Below are 19,425 nucleotides of genomic sequence, written 5' to 3'. Positions count from 1 at the left end.
TGGAGGGTTTCTAACTGGTAGACTTGGAAACTTCAACATGGTATCAGAGCGTGCTTGCAGATCACAAGAGAACTGAGGACATCAACCGAGCAGAGCAATAGCAGCAGAATCAACAGTCCCAAGTGACAAAAGTTGTTTCTAGCAGAGCAGCAACAAGGGAAGGGTGACGTAGTGTCTACGTCATCAAGGGTGAGCCAGGAAAAGGCAGCACAGAGGCTAAGGGAGGCAAAGGGAGACTCACGCAGAGCCACACAAAAGCTAGGAGGGTTGATGCAGTTGGCTGAGGAGGTCGGGTTGCTGGTGCCGAGATTGCGCAGAGCCTAGGAGCTCTCACCTTCAGGTTGCTGGGGTTTAGGAGGTTGTGGGAAAGTTGCAAAGTGGAGCTGGTGAGGTACTGTAGTCAGAACAATACCTGACAGGGCAAGGCCAAGAGGAGGGAGTTGCTACCGAGGGTTTCTAGCCGAGAAATCCAGATCAGTGGTGCAGTTGCACAGACGATCAGAGTAGGGGGCATCTCGACATCGGCAGAAGGATTTCCAGGAGGGAAATCGAGACTCAGAGGGAGTCACATCGAGAACTTCCAGGAGGGAAGTAGAAGAGCATCATGGCACTACACAGAGTAAGAGACCAAGACAGACTGGATGGAGCGTCAAACTTCGCAATCTGGAAGGCCAGAATCTTATCCGAACTTGACAGAAATCGTATCAAGCACTTCGCCTTGTAGACGATAGCTATCCCAGTCGACCCAGGTGAGAACGACAAGTACGAGGAGGCAATGGAGAGGGCAAAGAGCATCATCCTTGACGGGGTCAAGGACCATGTAATACCACACACTTTTTGAGAAGGAAATGACAAATGAGATGTGGGAGGCCCTAAAGAATTTGTACCAACATACTTTTGTGCAGAGAAGGATGTTACTAGAAAATCAACTGAGGTCATATCAGATGAAGAAGGGAGAACTAATTGACACCTTCCTCGGAGGACTGAATGAGATCCGAGATCAGTTGACTTCCATAGAAGCCACGCAGGATCAGGAATTGATGGTGAGGACAACCCTGAATGCAGTCTCAAAAGACTGGGAGGTATTTGTCCAAAGTATACTGCGCAAAGGGACACTTCCACCTTGGGATGAGATGTGGGTGGCACTTCGCCAAGAAGAGATCAGCCGGCAGACAAAGGTGGGAAGCAGCAGTAAGGGGATCAGAGTCAAAAAGGAAGAGGAGGAAGATGTTGCCCTAGCATCTGAGGGAAAGCAAGAGAAGCGGAAGAAAAAAGATCTCTCCAAGATCAAGTGCTTCCACTGTTGGGAGCTGGGTCATTATACGACCCAATGTCCAAGGAAGAAGAGTAAGGAGAGTCTTCTGAGACTAAGGCAGCGCCAGCAAGGCAGAGAAGGAAGTGGAGACAGACAATGACTGTGCCATGAGTGCACACGCACCACTTGAGCGGAAATGGGGAGACATCGAGCTATAGCCAGGCGGACTACAAGCGATGAGGGACAGGATCCTCGAGGTACCTAGCCTCTTGGATTAGACCTTGCTACGGGAGCCCCGAAGAGGAGTAGCAGGAGTAGCAGGATTGGTTGATGTGGGTGGAGACGAATGCGGATGAAGCAACAGAGAGAGCTACAGTGCAGGATTCCCAGGACAGCGCGAGGCTAGCAGGCTGCAGCAGTGCGAGAGGCACGGGAGTGTTGCACCAACACAAGATGGCACAAAGAGGTGTGCAACAGTGCGAGATGCAAGGAGTTGTTGCAGCAGCGCAGGGGTTAGAGAGGGAGCACTTGTCAGCAACAGAGGGAGCTTCAACATCAGAAGGGTCTCTAGCCCAACAGAGAGGTCAGAGTTGGGAGATCAGTTACTTGCTTCTCAGTAACTAAGTTGTAGTGCAACAGTGGGCAGCACGATGCAGCATGATGAGAGGAGTTGCAGTGCGGATGCAGTGTTGGGAGAAAGGACCAGCAGCAGCACGGATGCAGAGGGAGTTACAGTACGGATGCAACAGTGGCAGTGGCAGGGCCATGGGTAGAAGTATAGGATGCAGCAGTGCAGAGGATGATGGGCAGCAAGCCTAACATCAGCATAGGGACCGATGCCGGATGATCAGAGTAATACTCAGTGAGGAGTATTGCTAGAGCACAATCCTCGCTAAGAGGGAGTGTTGATTTGTGGTAGCATTGGATGTGCTATAGCCACGAAATTTGGTGGAGAGGTTGGGGCATATGAGATCTCCAATACCCAGAAAGGGTTTGGGCAAATTTTAAACAGTTCAGGATATATTAAAATAATTAATATTTTTAATGGAGTCCCTAAGTCTAAACTTAGGGAAATTAAAATATTAATGTGGATTAATATAAAACTGTGTTGGAATCGTCCAAAAGACATGGATCAAGCCATATCTAATCTTAGCCGTTGATTAGGGACTTAATCTCGGTCGTTGATATGTCAACGAAAAAAGTATAAGAGGAGGCTTCAGGGTGTTGATTTGGGGTAGCATCGGATGTGCTTTAGCCACGAAATTTGGTGGAGAGGTTGGGGCACATGAGATCTCCAATACCCAAAAAGGGTTTGAGCAGATTCTAAACAGATCAGGAGATATAAAATAATTAATATTTTTAATGAAGTCCCTAAGTCTAAACTTAGGGAAAATAAAACATTAATGTGTATTAATATGAATCTGTGTTAGAGTGGTCCAAAAAACATGGATCAAGCCAGATCTAATCTTAGCCGTTGATTAGGGACTTAATCTTGGCCGTTGAGATGTCAACAGGAAAAGTATAAGAGGAGGCTTGAGGGTCACTTGGAGAACACACCAGATGATCAGTCATTCTATTCTCTAGAGCGGGGTTTGCTAAGAGAGATAGAATCGGTGATCGGGAGAGCAGCTGAGGGCATTGAGTACAGAGAAACAGAGAAGGCAGAGATTGTGCCGGGAGAGTAGCGCAGCAACCAAGGAGAGTGACGCAGAGCCAGCAAGGGCTCACGCAAGGCCACGCAGAAGCAGCCAAGTGTTGCGCAGAGCACCAAAGAGGCCAACGTGTCTGACGCAAAGGCCCAAGAAGTTGACGCAGGGCCTCCTGGGGCTGATGCAGGCCAAGAAAGGCTGATGCAGGGCCAGCGTGAGACAGAGAGGGGCTGACGCAATCCAGATTGGACAGACGCTGAGGTTGCAGAGCAGTTTTGCGCTGAGGAGCTGCCGAAAGGATTTTCTGGGGTTTCAGCCAGGAGATTTCTCTCAAACTGTGAGGTATAGCTGCTAAGGAAATTCTCTGTTGGGTAGGCCAGTTTTGGCACCCAAATTGTACTCTGATATTGCTTAATAAGAAAACCCTCAGATAGTTGCATCGGTTTTCACGCATTGGGTTTTTCCGGGGACATTGGTCCAAAATAATGGTGTCATGTGGTGTGTTTGTTCTTGTTTCTTTTAGTTGTTGATCTGTAATATGTTGAGCATGCACTGGTGTTTATTTTCAGTGTTTGCTTTGTAAATAACTTGTTAAAGAAAAATAACAAGTAGGTAGGAATAAATCAAAAAAAAGTGCATAAAGGGTTTCTAAACTAAGTAAACATAGAAACTTCAACAGAGGGTCACTTGGGGAACACACCAGATGATCAGTCATTCTATTCTCTAGAGCGGGGTTTGCTAAGAGAGATAGAATTAGTGATCGGAGTTGCAACTGAGGGGCAGTGAGTACAGAGAGACAGAGAGGCAGAGATAGTGTCGAGAGATCAGCGCAGGAGCCAAAGAGAGTGACGCAGTAGCAGCCAGGGCTCACGCAGGGCCACGCAGAGGCAGCCAAGAGTTGCGCAGTGCTTCAGAGAGGCCAGTGTAGCTGACGCAGAGGGCCAGAAGGCTGACGCAGGGCCTCCTGAGGCTAACGCAACCCCACTCAGGGTGACGCAGGGCAAGTGCTGGGCAGAGAGAGGCTGATGTAGTCCAAAAAGGCAAACGTTGGGATTTCTAGGGCAGATTGGAGCTGAGGAGCTGCCGGAGGGTTTATCCGGGGTTTCAGTCGGGACATTTGTCTCAGACTGAGAGGTACTACTACAAAGGACATTCTCTGTTGGGTAAGCCGAGTTTGGCACCTAGATTGTACTCTGAAATTGCTTAATAAGAAAACCCTCAGATAGCTACACCGGTTTTCCCGCATTGGGTTTCTCCAGGGACATTGGTCCAAAAATAACGGTGTCATTTTGTGTGCTTGTTTCTGTTTCCTTCAGTTGATGATCTGTAATATGTTGAGCATGCACTAGTGTTTATTTTCAGTATTTACATTGTAAATAACTTGTTAAGTAACAGAACAAGTAGGTACGAATAAATCAGTAAAGTGCATAGAGGGTTTTTAACTAGTAGACTTAGAAACTTCAACAGAAAGGAAAACTAATTTACAGTCTAATTTCTGTCGGGACTTTGCCCAACGGGATGGATCAGCACACCAAACAGGAAAAACTATTTCCTTCTCATCTCAAATACAAGTTCATGGGACACTTCAAAAGCAGCCTATCAGAACCACAGTGGTCATCTCGCTGCATTGACATCTGTGCAAGAGTTAAAATAAGTACAAGCTTTTCACAAAAACATCAATAACGGGTGTTAGGTTGGAGGGTGTGGGTTTAACTCTCATAAAGGTTTTAGTTGGGAATGGAGTGATCTTTGAACCCTTTAGAACAACTATCTTTATCCTAGGTCACGACCTCCTCTCAATTGTCCAAATTCTTCATGCTTCAACACCAATCTGACTGACTTTTGCAGTTTAGTAACCGAAGGGCAAGTTGCTCCAGTGGGGAATAGATGCAATACGTCGCATGACTTTGAATGCATGCTAGGCAAAGAGAATAAATGTGAACACAGACCTTGTCATAAGAGTACATTGCAATCCTTGCATTTGTGAGTGGCATGATCCTTTCCACTACACTTGTTGTGGTCTTTTGGCTTCTAGCATACACGCAGAGCAAAAAGGCCAAGAGATATAGGAAAATATCTAGCCCTTCTCCTACTACTCTTGTTCATCCTTCATGGAGGGTGTACAATAATGATGAATTGAGAATGACCACTAAAAAATTCAGTGAAGGAAATTGACCCCTTGAAGATGCAAAGACAAGAGGAACATACAAGAGTGTGTCGCCAGATGGTTCACTAATAGTAGTTAAGAAGATACAAAAATTTAGTTTCCAAAGTAAGAAATAATTCCTTTTATGAGATTAGAAGGATAGCATGGCTTAGTCATCCTAATCTTGTGGCTATTAAAGGATGTTGCTATGAACATGGTGAGTGATATATTGTTTATGAATTTGTAGCCAGTGGTTCTTTGGACAGATGGCTACATTTCTTGCCAAAAGGGGGTAGAAGTTTGGATTGGAGATGAAATGGATTGCCCAATTTACAGCAAGACTCTTTGAAGCAGTTGAGCTCCATGAAAGCTAAATCTCAGGTTGATTGCAATTTTGCAGAGTGGAAGTATCGGTGTGATAGCAGAAAAATCAGAGGTTGGTAATGTCAGGAGAATGAAGCTCGCCCCGTTGGAGAAATGGAAAACCATGGCAAGAATGCTCACAGATTGTAGGCTCGACAGATCATAACAGGTGTCGAAGATGGAAATCTTGTCAACTCTGGGTAGATGTTGGGTGTTCACAATGAAGGCATCTCTTAGGGCATCGTAAGTGGTCGTCTACATGTGAGTTATGGCGGTGGCAAAGTCAATGAGAATCCCATGTGTCAAAATGTCTCGTCGATGTAGAGGGCCTCAAACGAGACTAAGTCGAGGAGAGCAACATAGTAGAAAGCAGGAGAGAGCTGACTTTTTTTAACCACCCCACACCCAGCCACACTAAAATTCAATAATGGTAAGCAAGCATTTGAGGAATTCGTGAGCATGGTCAAAACTAGTCATTGGACACACTAACCAATTCCCGACCGAGATGGATCCCATGGCATTTTATAGAGCAAAAAAATTACAATTGTTCTTAGTCCATTACGAGGCAAAAGAAACACAAGTGACCAACTCACAAGAGGTTCAAACTCATCCAACCACGCCGTTAGGTCATAACGACTTTGACCTCACGGAATTATTTTAATCGAGATTGGGACCCATTCAACCAAGTTGTTGAGCCATCAAGACAATATTTTAATTGTTTAGGGACTTCTTAAAGGGAAGTTGGACCGTTCGGGCCATAAACGGGTGTGGGGAGATTAAATTATTTTATGGGGAATTTTATTAATCAATGTATATGTGGCCTTGTCCACTTAACCTTTGTTTTTATTATTTTTTTTAAATGGGTTAGTTCTAGAAGTGGTCGAATTTCCCTAGATCTAAAGTGTTAGTTTCAAAATAATAATATTTTATTGTAAAGGAGTTATAGCCTCCTCCTATCAAGAGAGGTGCCTTCTTCATTTGTAATCATGGTTGTATCATGAGAGCACTCTTCTCTTTGGAGATTAATGAAGACATCTTTTGACAGTTATTGTGTTAAAGGGGTTTTCCTAATGTGGTTTAAATGTTTCCCTTTTTCTTGACATACGTCTCAATGCATATTCTTCTAATTCTTCCTGGTAATCAATAATCCTATGCTAAGGCTAACAATTTCTGCCATTGAAGAGCTAAAATGGAATGTGGAAGGGAAGTACCCTGCTTAAGTTTCTTTGCTTGCAAATGGGTCGATCCAAGCAACTGAATCGTCTCTAGAATGGAGCTCTGAGTTGTGTAGGATATTGTATTTCGTTGAACACAAAGATTAAAGGTTAGAGACATCACTCAAAAGAAAGGTCACTCCTAAGCAAATCTGAAATTTGCTAGGAAGGTTAAGCAACAATGGGGGCAATTTTTGTCCCAGACCAAACCCACTCCCTGGAAATTAACCAGCAATATCGACCTACGAGGATCTCAGTTTTCCACTCAGTTCACTTTGACTCCATCACCCTTGAAGGATATTGGCACTAGGTTTCAAGTCCCTCTATCTCTTCCTCTTTCCTATATAAAAACTCAAAACTTTGTTTCACTAAGGCTATTTTTGAAATCACTTGGCACTCTTCTGTCCAAGCCCTAGTGATCCTAATTGGGGAGCCCCCCTCAGAGCTAAAGGAGAGCCGACCAAAAGAGAGGCAAAGTAAGTTGTTGAGGTGACAATGGGTGACTCACTGAGATTCCACTCTAATTGCGCAGTGTGGTTTGGAGCTTTTATCACTTGAACGCACGACTTAAGCTATAACAAACCCAACACCTAGTATTAATTCCTAGCAAAAGCTTACTGAATAAACACATTGATAGGTTCCTAACAAATTCAGTGAGAGCACAGTTACACAACCAATCTCAATCACATAAACAACAAACAAATTTTTGCCCAACAAATCAATTCATTATTAATAATGACTTAAAACCTACTTGGGTTCACGTCCTGCGATGATGACCATATTGTCACCCAAAGTGTACACCTAAGGCACAATGCTCAAAGTAGGGGTTGTCACCTATTCCCTACTCACTTTGTTTAAGCTCTCTCCTAGACAAGCTATTGGAGGTAGTACCTAAAGATGGATGAAAGAGGAAAACATGTTGGAACAAGTTTTAGGACACTAAGAGCAAGGCAATCACTCCTATAGGTAACTTGATTTAAAGTTAAATGGCAAGTGAATTATTATTATTGTGCAATGTGAATTACTAGAGATAGATTCGATTAAATTGATATGACACTTAACAAGATAAACAATGATGAGACCAGTTCCTTAATGACAATGCCCAAATACAAATTATAGTACTTACACAAAATAACTATATCTCAAGCTACAAGAGAAGCAATGCTGCAAGACAAGGTTAGTACAAGAGATCAAAAGATTACAACAATTAGATGTATGACCAATAAAACCTGCAACGATAGAAAATACTTGTACTTCAAGTAAAATGATATTCACGAAAGAATAACTTGAAAATGACAAGTATAGCAATGCAAGAATCGCAAGTAAATAAAATGAGCTCACAATTCCAATTACAGATAACCAATTGAAATGCAAAATGATGATGCAAGATCTACCTATGTGAGATGCAAGATCTTGGTTAATTTTAATTATATGCCTATTCTAAGGTGAAGGCCTTCTCCTCAATTATTTTGAAACAAGTCTTAGAACAAAGTTTTTGGGAGAACTGTTGAGGAAGGAGGCTAAGGCCTCATTAACAATACCTACCCAGGGGGCAAGAGTTCTAGCAACCCAAGTGTCGACGTTATTACAAGAGACTCGACCACAAGAGAACTACAAGGTCACTCATTTTAACTATTGCCTAAGGGTCAAGTTTCTGAAATTGGAAATGAAGAAGGTTGTCCTATCTCTCTATCAACCAAGCTTAGGCTTGGAGGTAAATTTTAGGATGCAAATGCAAGAGTATAAATGCAAATGAAAATGTTCCAATGAGATTCAATGATAACAAGATGCTTCAATAGAAAAGAGCGCCAATTCACTTACAATCAAAATTCACTTATGAGCACAAAATGATTGGCTTACAATAATGATTAATGAAGCAAATTAAATGTTACTCAATGAAACAATAGGGATGCAACTAGATTAGAGGTTAGATCACTATCCTAAATGCCTTTGAATTCACTTATATTAGACAATAGAAACAAGTAAAGTTTTATAATGAAAGCATATGTGAATGATGGCAAATGAGATTGTTAACAAGATTAGAATGAGACTACTTTAAATCTTCAATTTGCAAATGAAACCATGGACAAGAACAATTCCAAATGCAATAGATCAAGTAGCTAATGAATGCAACTATAAGAGATCATATCTAAACTATGAAACAATGAAACTACCAAAACAAGGGAAACAGGTTAGTAATCTAGATCTGAGAAGAGGAAAAGAGAAAGAGGATGCCTCCCTCTTAAATAAGGAGGCGGGATACCATGGGATAGAGATCCCAAGCTCCCTCAAGAACAAGATTTTATTATATTATTACAAGAGAAGAAGTCTCTTTCATAGAAGGAAAGGAATCTTCAACCTCAAGGAAGATTACAATGATGATAGAGCAATCCCAACGAATCTCCTCAAGATGCAAAAATGAATCAGATCAACTATCAAATATGACTCTAAACACTTCACACAAGGTTGATCTAACCCTCAAGGGCACTCTGCCTTCCACAAATGGTTACACCAGTCACAAGAGAGCCCACGACTAGAGGAGGATGGCCTCCAAAACCTCACAGCTAAGCAAGAAAATCAATAAAAAAATTATTTAAATTTTTGTTAATTTTTTATGGTGACTCATGTTTCAAGCTTCAAATATGCTCCAAAAGAACCTGACTCCTCTTCAAACAATAACCCACAGCTTCAGTCAAGGAGAAAAGCACTCGACCTTAAGAAATAGGCCTCAAAGGACATGCGACTCCCTTAGAAAATTTGAAAATGATGTCAAGCCTTTGAGAAATAAATTTAATGAAACCCTCCAAAAATTCACTAAAACACCTACAACGCAATGAGGGTTAGCAAATAAAATTGAGAGGCAAATAAATAAAGCCCTAGAGGCTTGCAGCCAAGGGAAAAGAGGCCTACAATGCTTGCGGCCTACAAGGAAGACCCTTAAAAAAAATTATAATCCACAAAAGTGATACCCAAATCCTTCTTGGTGCAAAATAAAACCCTTCCAGGCTAGCAGCTATCTCAAAGAGTGAGATATGAAGCAAATAGACAACCAAAACCTCAAGCCAAAGCCCTTAAAAAATTTGCAAAAAAATTACAAAGGCAAAATCCCTTGAGAAATTCGGTCTTGAAGAGAAGAAACACTCAAAACCCTTGCAGCCCTCCAAAAAAGGCTAGATGTCCCTCAAAAATAATTCGTTGACCTCCAAAGCCCTAGCCATCTAGGCTAGGAGGCTAATCTCAGTGTCTAAATGTTGAAAATTGTAACTAGGTTCGATCTTCATAATGACCTAAATGTAATCATGACATTGTATATTCTTTATAAAGAAAGAAAAAGAAAGAAAGAGATTATATTTTATTTTTGGAGTATGGGTTTCATACTCAAGTTTGAGTCAAAAGCATGTTCTTTGTGCTTTTAGGTTTTCTAGGTTTTTCTAGGTCTTTCTAGGATAAAGAATATTATTAGGCATGTGCCATAGTCCCATTTGGACTCATTGTAATAAAGAAGATATTTATTTTATCAAGAAAAAGCCATTTTGTATCCCAAGACCAAGTCGGCCCAAGAGCAAGATCAAGTCGGCCTAAAGGAGGGTTATTTGACCCCTCAAGGAGGCTATAAATACAAGGAGCTCGACTTCATTTGAGACACTCATCCAAGTCAAGTTTGATCTGCAATAGCGAAGGAGAAGAAGAGCAAGGAGGAAGGAAGGAAGGAAAAAGCGAAGTTTCTTGGGCTAAATCTCTCTCTCTCCACATGTGTGAAGCTAGGGTTTTTGTGAAGTTGTAGTTGCAGGAGGTCGAAATTGCAGGGCTAAAATTCTGAGAAGCAGTTGCAGGGCCGAAATTTTGGGACGAAGTTGCAGTAGGTCGAAGTTTGGAAGTTTCCTTGGAGAAGATCTTGCTGGGGGCTAACTTGGTGCTTGGTAGGGTTGTTGGCTTTGGTAATTGGGTCTTGGAAGTCTCTTTGTAAGTAGATTCTAAAGAAGAAGAGAAGTATTTTTCTAGGTTTTCCCCTTGGAGGGATTTTTCCCTGGCTTGGAGCCTATATCTTGTGTACTTTGTCTTGTTGTGATCTTCATTGTTTTGGTAATTGCTTGATGAACAAAGATCTAATAAAGTAATAAAAGACCAACACATATCACAAGTAATTGTCAAGTTAAGGAAAATAATCTATAATACATAAGTCTCATGATTTTCCAACACTTAAATTGATATTCTTCAAAAAACTTGATGGGATCACACCTGCAAACAATATATACAAATAGAACCAAGCCCAAATTGATCCCTTCCTTTGGATTTGCAATAGAAACTCAAGAAAAACCCAAAAAGTATATACAAATAGATGGAAATATATACACAAGATCTATTCACAAATTTAATAATACGAGCTCTTCAAGTAGCAGATCTATTCATCAAAGCTCTAAAATATTTTTGAAAAGATTTTGAAAAACATTTTAAAATTAGATCTAGAGCAAATGGTAAGGAAAACCCCTTTTCTTATTCGAATGATAAGTTTTCAAGTGACCCACTATGGGTTCTTCAACTTCTATGCTTGAATAGTTCATTAATTCAACTAAGAATGTCCCCAAGTATCCAAGATTTGATCACAAAATATTTCTACACACTTGAAAAATAATTGTTAGATCCACAGAGATTTGGATAACACAGTGATAGAGGAGTCTAAGGGTTTAACTGAAAACCAATAGATCTACTCCACCTAGTGTGTTTCTCCAAATCTAAACAATGATGCAAGGTAATTATACACCAATGAATCTTCAAGAGCTAATGGAAATAACAATATGAAGCACTAGTAGAACATTAAACACTAGAGATTAGAGAGATTATACCATATCACTTTATGATAACACCATAATTTTGCCCCAAAAACATTTTACTATATGCTTAGAAAAATATTACAATGATAGCAAAGCTTCACTTGACCAAGAGCTCAAGATTACATGATGATCAATGAGGAGCTTAGAGCTTCCTTATATAGAAAAATGAGAGCATGAGAGCCTCCAAGTGGAAAAACGGCTAGTTGGACTTGATCCATGGCTTGATCCTTGTCAAAAAAAATTAAACCCTTGATTATTGTTGCACAAATCTCTAGAAAAATTCGACTTCCTTGATGGATGTGTTGGATGGACCAATCTTTGACTTTTGGGTGGTTTTGGACCACTGGAAAATCTTCAAAAATAATTTTCTTGGAATTCCCTCATTCAAAATAACCACCTAGACCAAAAAAATTGATTTCCCTTGAGAAAATATTTTCCTTCTAGCCCAACAAATTTTTGTGGGTATTTTCTGCCTTGGAAATGAGACTTTCAATTTGATCCCATTTTTGGAAAATGCACATTCCTTTTTTAATTATTTTTCCACTTGGAGAAAATTTTATTTTCTCTCATTTTAATTTTTTTGACTAATTTCTGACTTAATTAATTTGCCATTATTTTTGCTAGAAAATAATAGTAACGACTCTAGAGGGGATTAAACATATTTTTCCACCCTTAAAGTCTGTCTAAATAGATAGTTTACGAGTTGAGGTGTAAAATTAAGTACTCCTACCCCCTAGAACCTCTATCGAAATATTACATAGACATTCCATACAAAAAGGGAATTTTGACAATAAAACATGACCTCTAGACTCAACCAAATTTTGCGACATTCTATAGATGATCTAGTATGATAATTTACATAGACTCGATACACTATGACTCACCTAAGACCTTACCATCGAGCCCCAATCTAGCTTTAAGGCATAGCTTGGGAGAAAAACTCTACCAATTATAAATGCTTAAAAACACAAATAATTGGTGAAGGAAAAAAAACTCCCTAGAATGAAACACTCCCATAAAAATCATAGGCTTAGCTAGATGTTTTAGATGGCTTTATAAACATACTAGAAACATTTTTACATCAAGGCCCATAGGGCGGCAGAATTTGGATTACAATACAAGACCAGAAGCTCTAAGATGATGATGAGATCTGAAAATATTTGACTACTCTAAACTGCACTCTGTTCACGGAGTGGTTGACACATCAGTGGTCAACAAGCCCGACTAAGGAATTACATATACAACAATAAACCTAGAGTTATCAACCTAACCAAGCCCTAGATATGTCCTTCGATCTTCCTCGACTAATCTGGATCTATCTCCTTTGCTACTCCTTCCACCTTCCTCGGACCCAACACACTAGAGTATCACACTCCTACTACTCCTAAGGTTAGTGCCATTGTATGGTGTGTCTCCCCCCTCCCTAGATTTGATTTTATAACTTTATATTGAGCTAAAACCCCAACCCTAACGTTAACCTCGGTTGACGGCCGAAATTAGATCTTGCCTTGTTGAATTTTGTAGCTATGGTTGATCTTCATAATTAATATTTTAGCCCTTGAATTATATAAGACATGTTCTTCATGTCATTTAATTTTAGTCCTTGAAATTATTAATATAAGACAAGTTCTTCATGTCAGTGTCCAAAGAGAATTTTGAATTTTGAATTTCGAATTTTTGGCTCCAAAGGTTGTCACATCGGCCCTCCCTCAAGTCAAGTCGGCCCAAGTTGAAGAGACACCCATTCAGATCAGGCAGAACACTATATATAAGGCACTCGGCCTCCTCCTTCAAGCATAATTCGATCTCACACACAAGAAGATATTTTTTGGGCACCCAAGTGAAGGAGAAGAAGGATAAGGACAAAGAAGGATGAAATAATCTCAAGCATCTCTCTCTGTATCTCTTTGACTTCGCACGTGTGATTCTCTCCCTCTCTCCAACTTCACATGTGTGATTTATGGGTAGTAGTTTCTGGGCAGCAGCAAGGCCAAGTTTCTGGGTAATTTCTAGGAGGTCGAATTTTAGCCTAGGCCGATCAAACTAGGCCAAGTTGATTGGTCATCTTTATGACTTGACATAAGGGCAGTTTGACCAGGCTTGACCATAGTGATATTGTTGGTCAGTTTGACCTTGTACTTGGCTAGAAGAATTAGATGTATCTCTTTTGAACTGAATAATTTCTCTAAGGTTGGGTTTTTCCCCCATGTTCCCAGGGTAAATTCTTGTGTGTCTTGTTTGGTTGTCTCTTTATGATCCTAATGGCATTTTGTTTCTAATGTTGAGAACTTTTGTGTAATTGCTTTATGATGAATATGAATGCAAGAAAAGATTAACGTAAGAAATCATAAGAAGTAATTATCAATTAGAAGATCCTACAAAAAATCAACATGCCCCACTGAGATCAATGGCTAAAATTAAAACTTATTCACTAAAGTAAATTAGTTTATTTTTCTTAAGTTTTTATTAGCTCAATACACCAACATATTAATATGTTTTTTCCTAAGTTAGACTTAGGCTAAGTTACATCAACCACTTGCTCAACCTAGAGCAAGTGTTCTAAGGAGATGTGGGTGACTTCTGCAAGCCTAAACCCAAGGCTTGTGCAAAAGTACCTACCCGAGCTACAAAGTTCAACACTCCCTCTTAGCGAGGGAGGTACTTCTACCCCCTGGAATTGTCTTCAATCCTGGACCTATTTTTGTTGCCTTGCCTGCCCCCTCTGAATTGGAAGCCTTCTCTGCCACCTGGCCTGGAAAGATCCTTGAAGTCCAACTCCCCTTGGCATTGTTCCTAGAAGCCTCCAGCTCCTCAACAACCTTCTTGATAAACTTGGAGGAATTTGTCAGTTGCTCCTCCCTCTGAGTTGCTCAACCTTCAAAGCCTCTTGCTCCTTGTTCTTTGTCACTGCAATGCTTCTTGCCATGGCTCCTGTGCCAAGTCCTTCTAGCACGATGATGGTGTTGAAGAAAGTGTAACTAGGTTCGGTCTTCATAATGACATGATCTTTGTAAATGATGTAAAAAAAGAGAATAAATTATTTTTGTATGCCTTGCTACATGGGTTTCATGAGCAAGAAGTGTCATAGGTCAAAAGACTTCTTCTTGATGTCTTTACGATTTATTAATGTGTCAAAGAGTCATGTCGTGTAAAGAAGCTCTTCATGAGCCTAGGTAAATGTATAAAAGTCTACAAAAGTGTGTAGCAGCCCTCCAAAGACCAAGATCAATCCTCCACTAGCAAGCACAAGAAGTCTGCAAGCAAATCGATAAGGAATTCATTATGTCGGCTTCAATATTAAATTAAATGTATAAATGGCAGTCATGTCGAACTAGAATAATAGACATGTTTGTTCATGTATCCAAGTCGGCTTATTTTGGGAGCACAAACCACTATAAATACCCCGTCAAGGTATCCGCAAATTGGAGGTACAGAACTCGCAATTTCCTCTATGAAATTTCGTATGGGTATAGGAGCAAATCCGCACTACAAGAAGGCAAGTGTTCTGGGTCTCGGGATGAAGAAGTATCATCATACCATTCGGATGGGTATGTGAGCAGAGATCCGCACTACAGGAGGACGTACCTCTGCACCTCAGATGGCACAATAAGACAAGCAAACACTTCGGATGGGTACAGGGATTTGATCCACAGTATATAACTATAAATACAGTGATGTGAAATCTCGGTGAGAACAGTGGATTGACATCTCTCGAATTGGTATCATGATTCTAGAGAAGATCTTAGTACAAGGAGGAACGTTATCACAGTCTCGGTGGATCCATTTCCTAATAATCTATATATACATATGATGAAGGGGGGCTCAGAACCCTCACTGTCTTTATGTAGTCTCACTGCATCGGAATAAGATCCCACTGTTGTAATCACAGTCTAGAAATACACTCTCGGCATGCTCACAGTTAATGTGATGATGATCTCAACTAGAATACAGTGATGGAGGTATGATGAGACATTCATCATGGTGATTGTCATAATGAAGCTCTCGGTGCATCGACGAAAGCATAGAATAAAGATCATAGTGAAGATCTCAATAGACCTCATTGACATAATGAAGATCTCGGTGATGCAATAGTAATGGACTCAATGGTGCAGCAATGAGGATGATCTCAGCGGTGACAGAGAAGAGGTTTGGTGTCTTGGTCTTGGAGTGGCAACATAGGTCAATGGTCATGGTCTTGGTATTCGTCAATTGGAATCTCTATAAGAAGAATTTTTGTGCGGGTTTTCCTCTCCAAGAGGGAGAGGTTTTGGCCCTGGCAGAAAGCCAAATACTTTGTGTTCTTGTCTCTTTGTTTTTGATAGCAGTTTGATGAAGTAATCACACACACTAATAGTGCAAAAAGGATTAAGCTAAGATAAATTGTAAAAACACTTCACAAATTGTTATCATGCTAAGAAGAATCACCTTAATTATGTTTGCCCTAGATTCTTCAACATGGTATCAGAGGGAGGTTGCAGTCTAAGGAAGGGCAGAAAAGAGACATTCAGGGGTCAAGTTTCTACAAGGCATCAAAGCTAGCTGAAAGAATCAAGATCTACATTCAAAGATCAAGACCTAGATCAAAGAAGCAGCCTACAACAACAGTCTACAACAGCAAGGGTTTTGAAAGACAACAGTCAAAAGATGAAGCATTCAGATCTCAAGATACATGGCAACAGCTTTGGTGACTCCCACAGTTTTGGTCTATGTCATACCACAATGATCTCAATCATCTCACAATGGCATGATCTCAACATACCAGTGATTGAATCTTTTCTATAAAGAGAACAGTCTTGACAACTCGGATTCCCAAAAGCTTGATGATACATACTCAAAGGCATATAGAAGCAGATCATCTACAGCATAGTGTTCAATAATGGGTCTCACTACACTTCAGTCATAATTTGTATGGACAGTACTCGATGTAGAATGAAGGTGCTCGTTGACACAGCCATAATAACACTAACTGATGGGTCTCTATACATCATGGCAAGCAAAAGTCGATGCTGCATACTACAAGGTTCCTTATGTAGCCCAATTATATCAGCAGTTTGTTGATATATAAATCAAGATAGCTCGAAGGCAAAGAAGGCAATCTGCCTATCAAAGATCTCAGTCGAAGGAAGCATCAATACATCTGCTCCAACTACTGCCAACATGATCAAGGTGAAGATTTCATCTTCACATCTCAAGTAAGTATTTTCATTAATCATTTTTCTTTGAAATGACTTCATGAATGCAAGGAGATCTATAGATAAGATAAGTCATCAAAGGTCCTTGCATAGAATAAGAAGGATTGATAGAATCCTTATGGAGAAGAGAAGTCAGTGAACAGGTCTCCTTTGAATTCATGAGAAGGAACTCTTAAAAGTCCTCTCATCTCTATGTAGCAAGAAAGGAGACAGATAAGAAATATATGAAATGCTAGAAGAGGTACTCTCTGAAATGCAGTAAAGAAGGAATATCTTCATGAGATCTCAATTGCGAGATCTGGGAAAAATGATGAGAAGATAATCATCATTGATATTGATATTGATAAGCAAGGTAACAAATGTCCATGAACAAATAGGTTACCTCAATCAACAATTTGTGGTCTCTATGCCAGATAGAGAAAGACAAGTTGAAAGGACTCAAATATGTGCAGAAAGGAAAGGGAAGGTTGACAAGACAGAATAGTACTATGGAAAGATTATGGAGAGGAGCTCATATCGCCGGAAGGGTGGAGGAAGCTGAAGAAAAGGACCAAGGAAAGAGGGAGTAGCAGACCTCTACTATGAGTGAGATGGTGTCCCTCACAAAAGGGTCCTATCAGAAGCCCCAAATCTTCTGCAGATATGACAATGATAATAAAATACATGTGGCATCATGGAAACAAGAGCTCATATGGGAATCATGAAGGACATAGCTCTTGGGAATCTCATTGGACATTAAAGGAAAGGACAAGAAGTCAAAAGCGAAAACATTTGCCAAATGGAGACATGCAAGATTCTCTTATAGAAACCTCAACGGAGGATCCACTAATCTGGGAAGGCAGCAAGTGTTTCATCAGGAAATCCAACTTTTGGAATTCATGAGATGATGGTCCGATGACATGAGAAATGAAGCAGATCAAGGGATTGAAGATCTTTTCAATCAAGGAAGTTGCTGGAAGAAGCCTAGATAACCTAGAGGTATGTATGCTTGTATTTGTATTTAATATTGTAATGTCATGACATATGGTTGCAGGTAACATGGATCAAGCATGATCAAGAGAAAAAGGATCTCCTCCTCTGAAAGGATGCAGAAAGACATAAGTCACACTAGATGAAATCAACATAATATGTCCTCATATGAAGTATGAGGTGGTTGACTACAATTGAAGAACTCTGATTGAAAGCTCCTGGGAATGGAAGATGTGAGGATGGAAGAGATCGTGAAATATGCAACCATGATGAAGGCAATCAACATCCATAGGATCAGGAAGATTTGACTAGGAAATCTCCTGGAAAGATATGGAGACTCTGATGGAAGTCTGAAAAGATGAAGACCCTTGACAACAAATATCTTTGGGAGATATGTCAACATGTATGCAGGGTGTTGATACCTACAAGAAGATGTCACTGGAAAAGGCCATCACCAAAAAGGTAATATGTGATTTGTTTTTGGTTTCTGACCTCTTGGAGAAAGTTTGGGTATGTGTGCAGGGCCAAGGTAAGGAGAGTTGTGAAGGATGTCACAACTATGTACCTTGTGATCTAGAGCAATCATCGTTGAAGGAAAAATGAAGATAGATGACCCTATGAAGGAAGCCCCAGATATAAAGCCAAGGAGGATACTTTCTGGGAAAGAAGGAATGACATGATGAAGGAAAGTGATGGATGGCTGAACCCTACATATGAAGAAATTGATGACATCGAAGTCTTGGATCGTCAGTCAACTAGAAGACCCTATAAAGTACTGATGATAGAGTCCCTAGGTAAGAGGGAGCTCTGGGAGGTTCCTGTGAGTAAAGGAACTCGAGTAAGTTTCTAAGTGAAGAGAAACTTGGAACTCATCCCTAGTTAAGAGGGAGAGCTAGACACGACATTCTTGTCTTCAGGTTGGAAGAAAGAATGGAGGATTGTGTAATCATCTGGCATCCGACACTCTTTGACTATGTGGTAGGGCATCCAAGACAAGAGTGAGCAAGAGGACCGATATTCTTGAGAGCTAGGAACCCAAGATGAGAATAGTCCTAGTAGGGCATACTCGAAGAACACCCGGGTGGGCATGACCCTAAGAGGGCCAATGATGATGCATGTCTATCAATCATTGGTCTCGCAAAAATCGTGTGCTTTGATCTAAGTGAGAGATAGAGTTGTTAGTCAAGGCCTTGCTATATGAAAACAATGTTGGTTGAAATGATTCTATAACAGATGGATTGCAAATCTGATTCTTCTTATGAGAAATTCTTTAGATTGAGAATGAACAAGTACCATTATGAATACCTCTCTAGTTAAGAGGGAGTGTTGAAGAAAGTGTAACTAGGTTCGGTCTTCATAATGACATGATCTTTGTAAATGATGTAATAAAAGAGAATAAATTATTTTTGTATGCCTTGCTACATGGGTTTCATGAGCAAGAAGTGTCATAGGTCAAAAGACTTCTTCTTGATGTCTTTAGGATTTATTAATATGTCAAAGAGTCATGTCATGTGTAAAGAAGCTCTTCATGAGCCTATGTAAATGTATACAAGTCTACAAAAGTGTGTAGCAGCCCTCCAAAGACCAAGATCAATCCTCCACTAGCAAGCACAAGAAGTTTGCAAGCAAATCGATAAGGAATTCATTATGTCGGCTTCAATATTAAATTAAATGTATAAATGGCAGTCATGTCGGCCTAGAATAATAGACATGTTGGTTCATGTATTCAAGTCGGCTTATTTTGGGAGCACAAACCACTATAAATACACCATCAAGGTATCCGCAAATTGGAGGTACAGAACTCG

General features: G+C 40.3%; 1 protein-coding gene and 1 pseudogene across 1 annotated transcript in view; one reads left to right on the top strand and one right to left on the bottom strand.

Annotated features, from left to right (window-relative positions):
• LOC149208639 (B3 domain-containing protein Os07g0679700-like) overlaps positions 1-19,425 on the bottom strand; it is a 192,579-nt gene that overhangs the window by 123,959 nt on the left and 49,195 nt on the right. The window lies entirely within an intron of this gene.
• On the top strand, positions 4,397-5,365 carry LOC149208640 (C-type lectin receptor-like tyrosine-protein kinase At1g52310 pseudogene; annotated as a pseudogene).

The sequence above is a fragment of the Pinus tabuliformis genome, chromosome 1_2 (assembly GCF_031772625.1).
Source record: "Pinus tabuliformis cultivar Carrire ecotype Pingquan chromosome 1_2, CPIR1, whole genome shotgun sequence".
In the NCBI taxonomy this organism is placed as follows: Eukaryota; Viridiplantae; Streptophyta; class Pinopsida; order Pinales; family Pinaceae; genus Pinus; species Pinus tabuliformis.
Note: the sequence above shows the minus strand (reverse complement) of the source record. Positions and strands in the feature narration are given on the sequence as shown.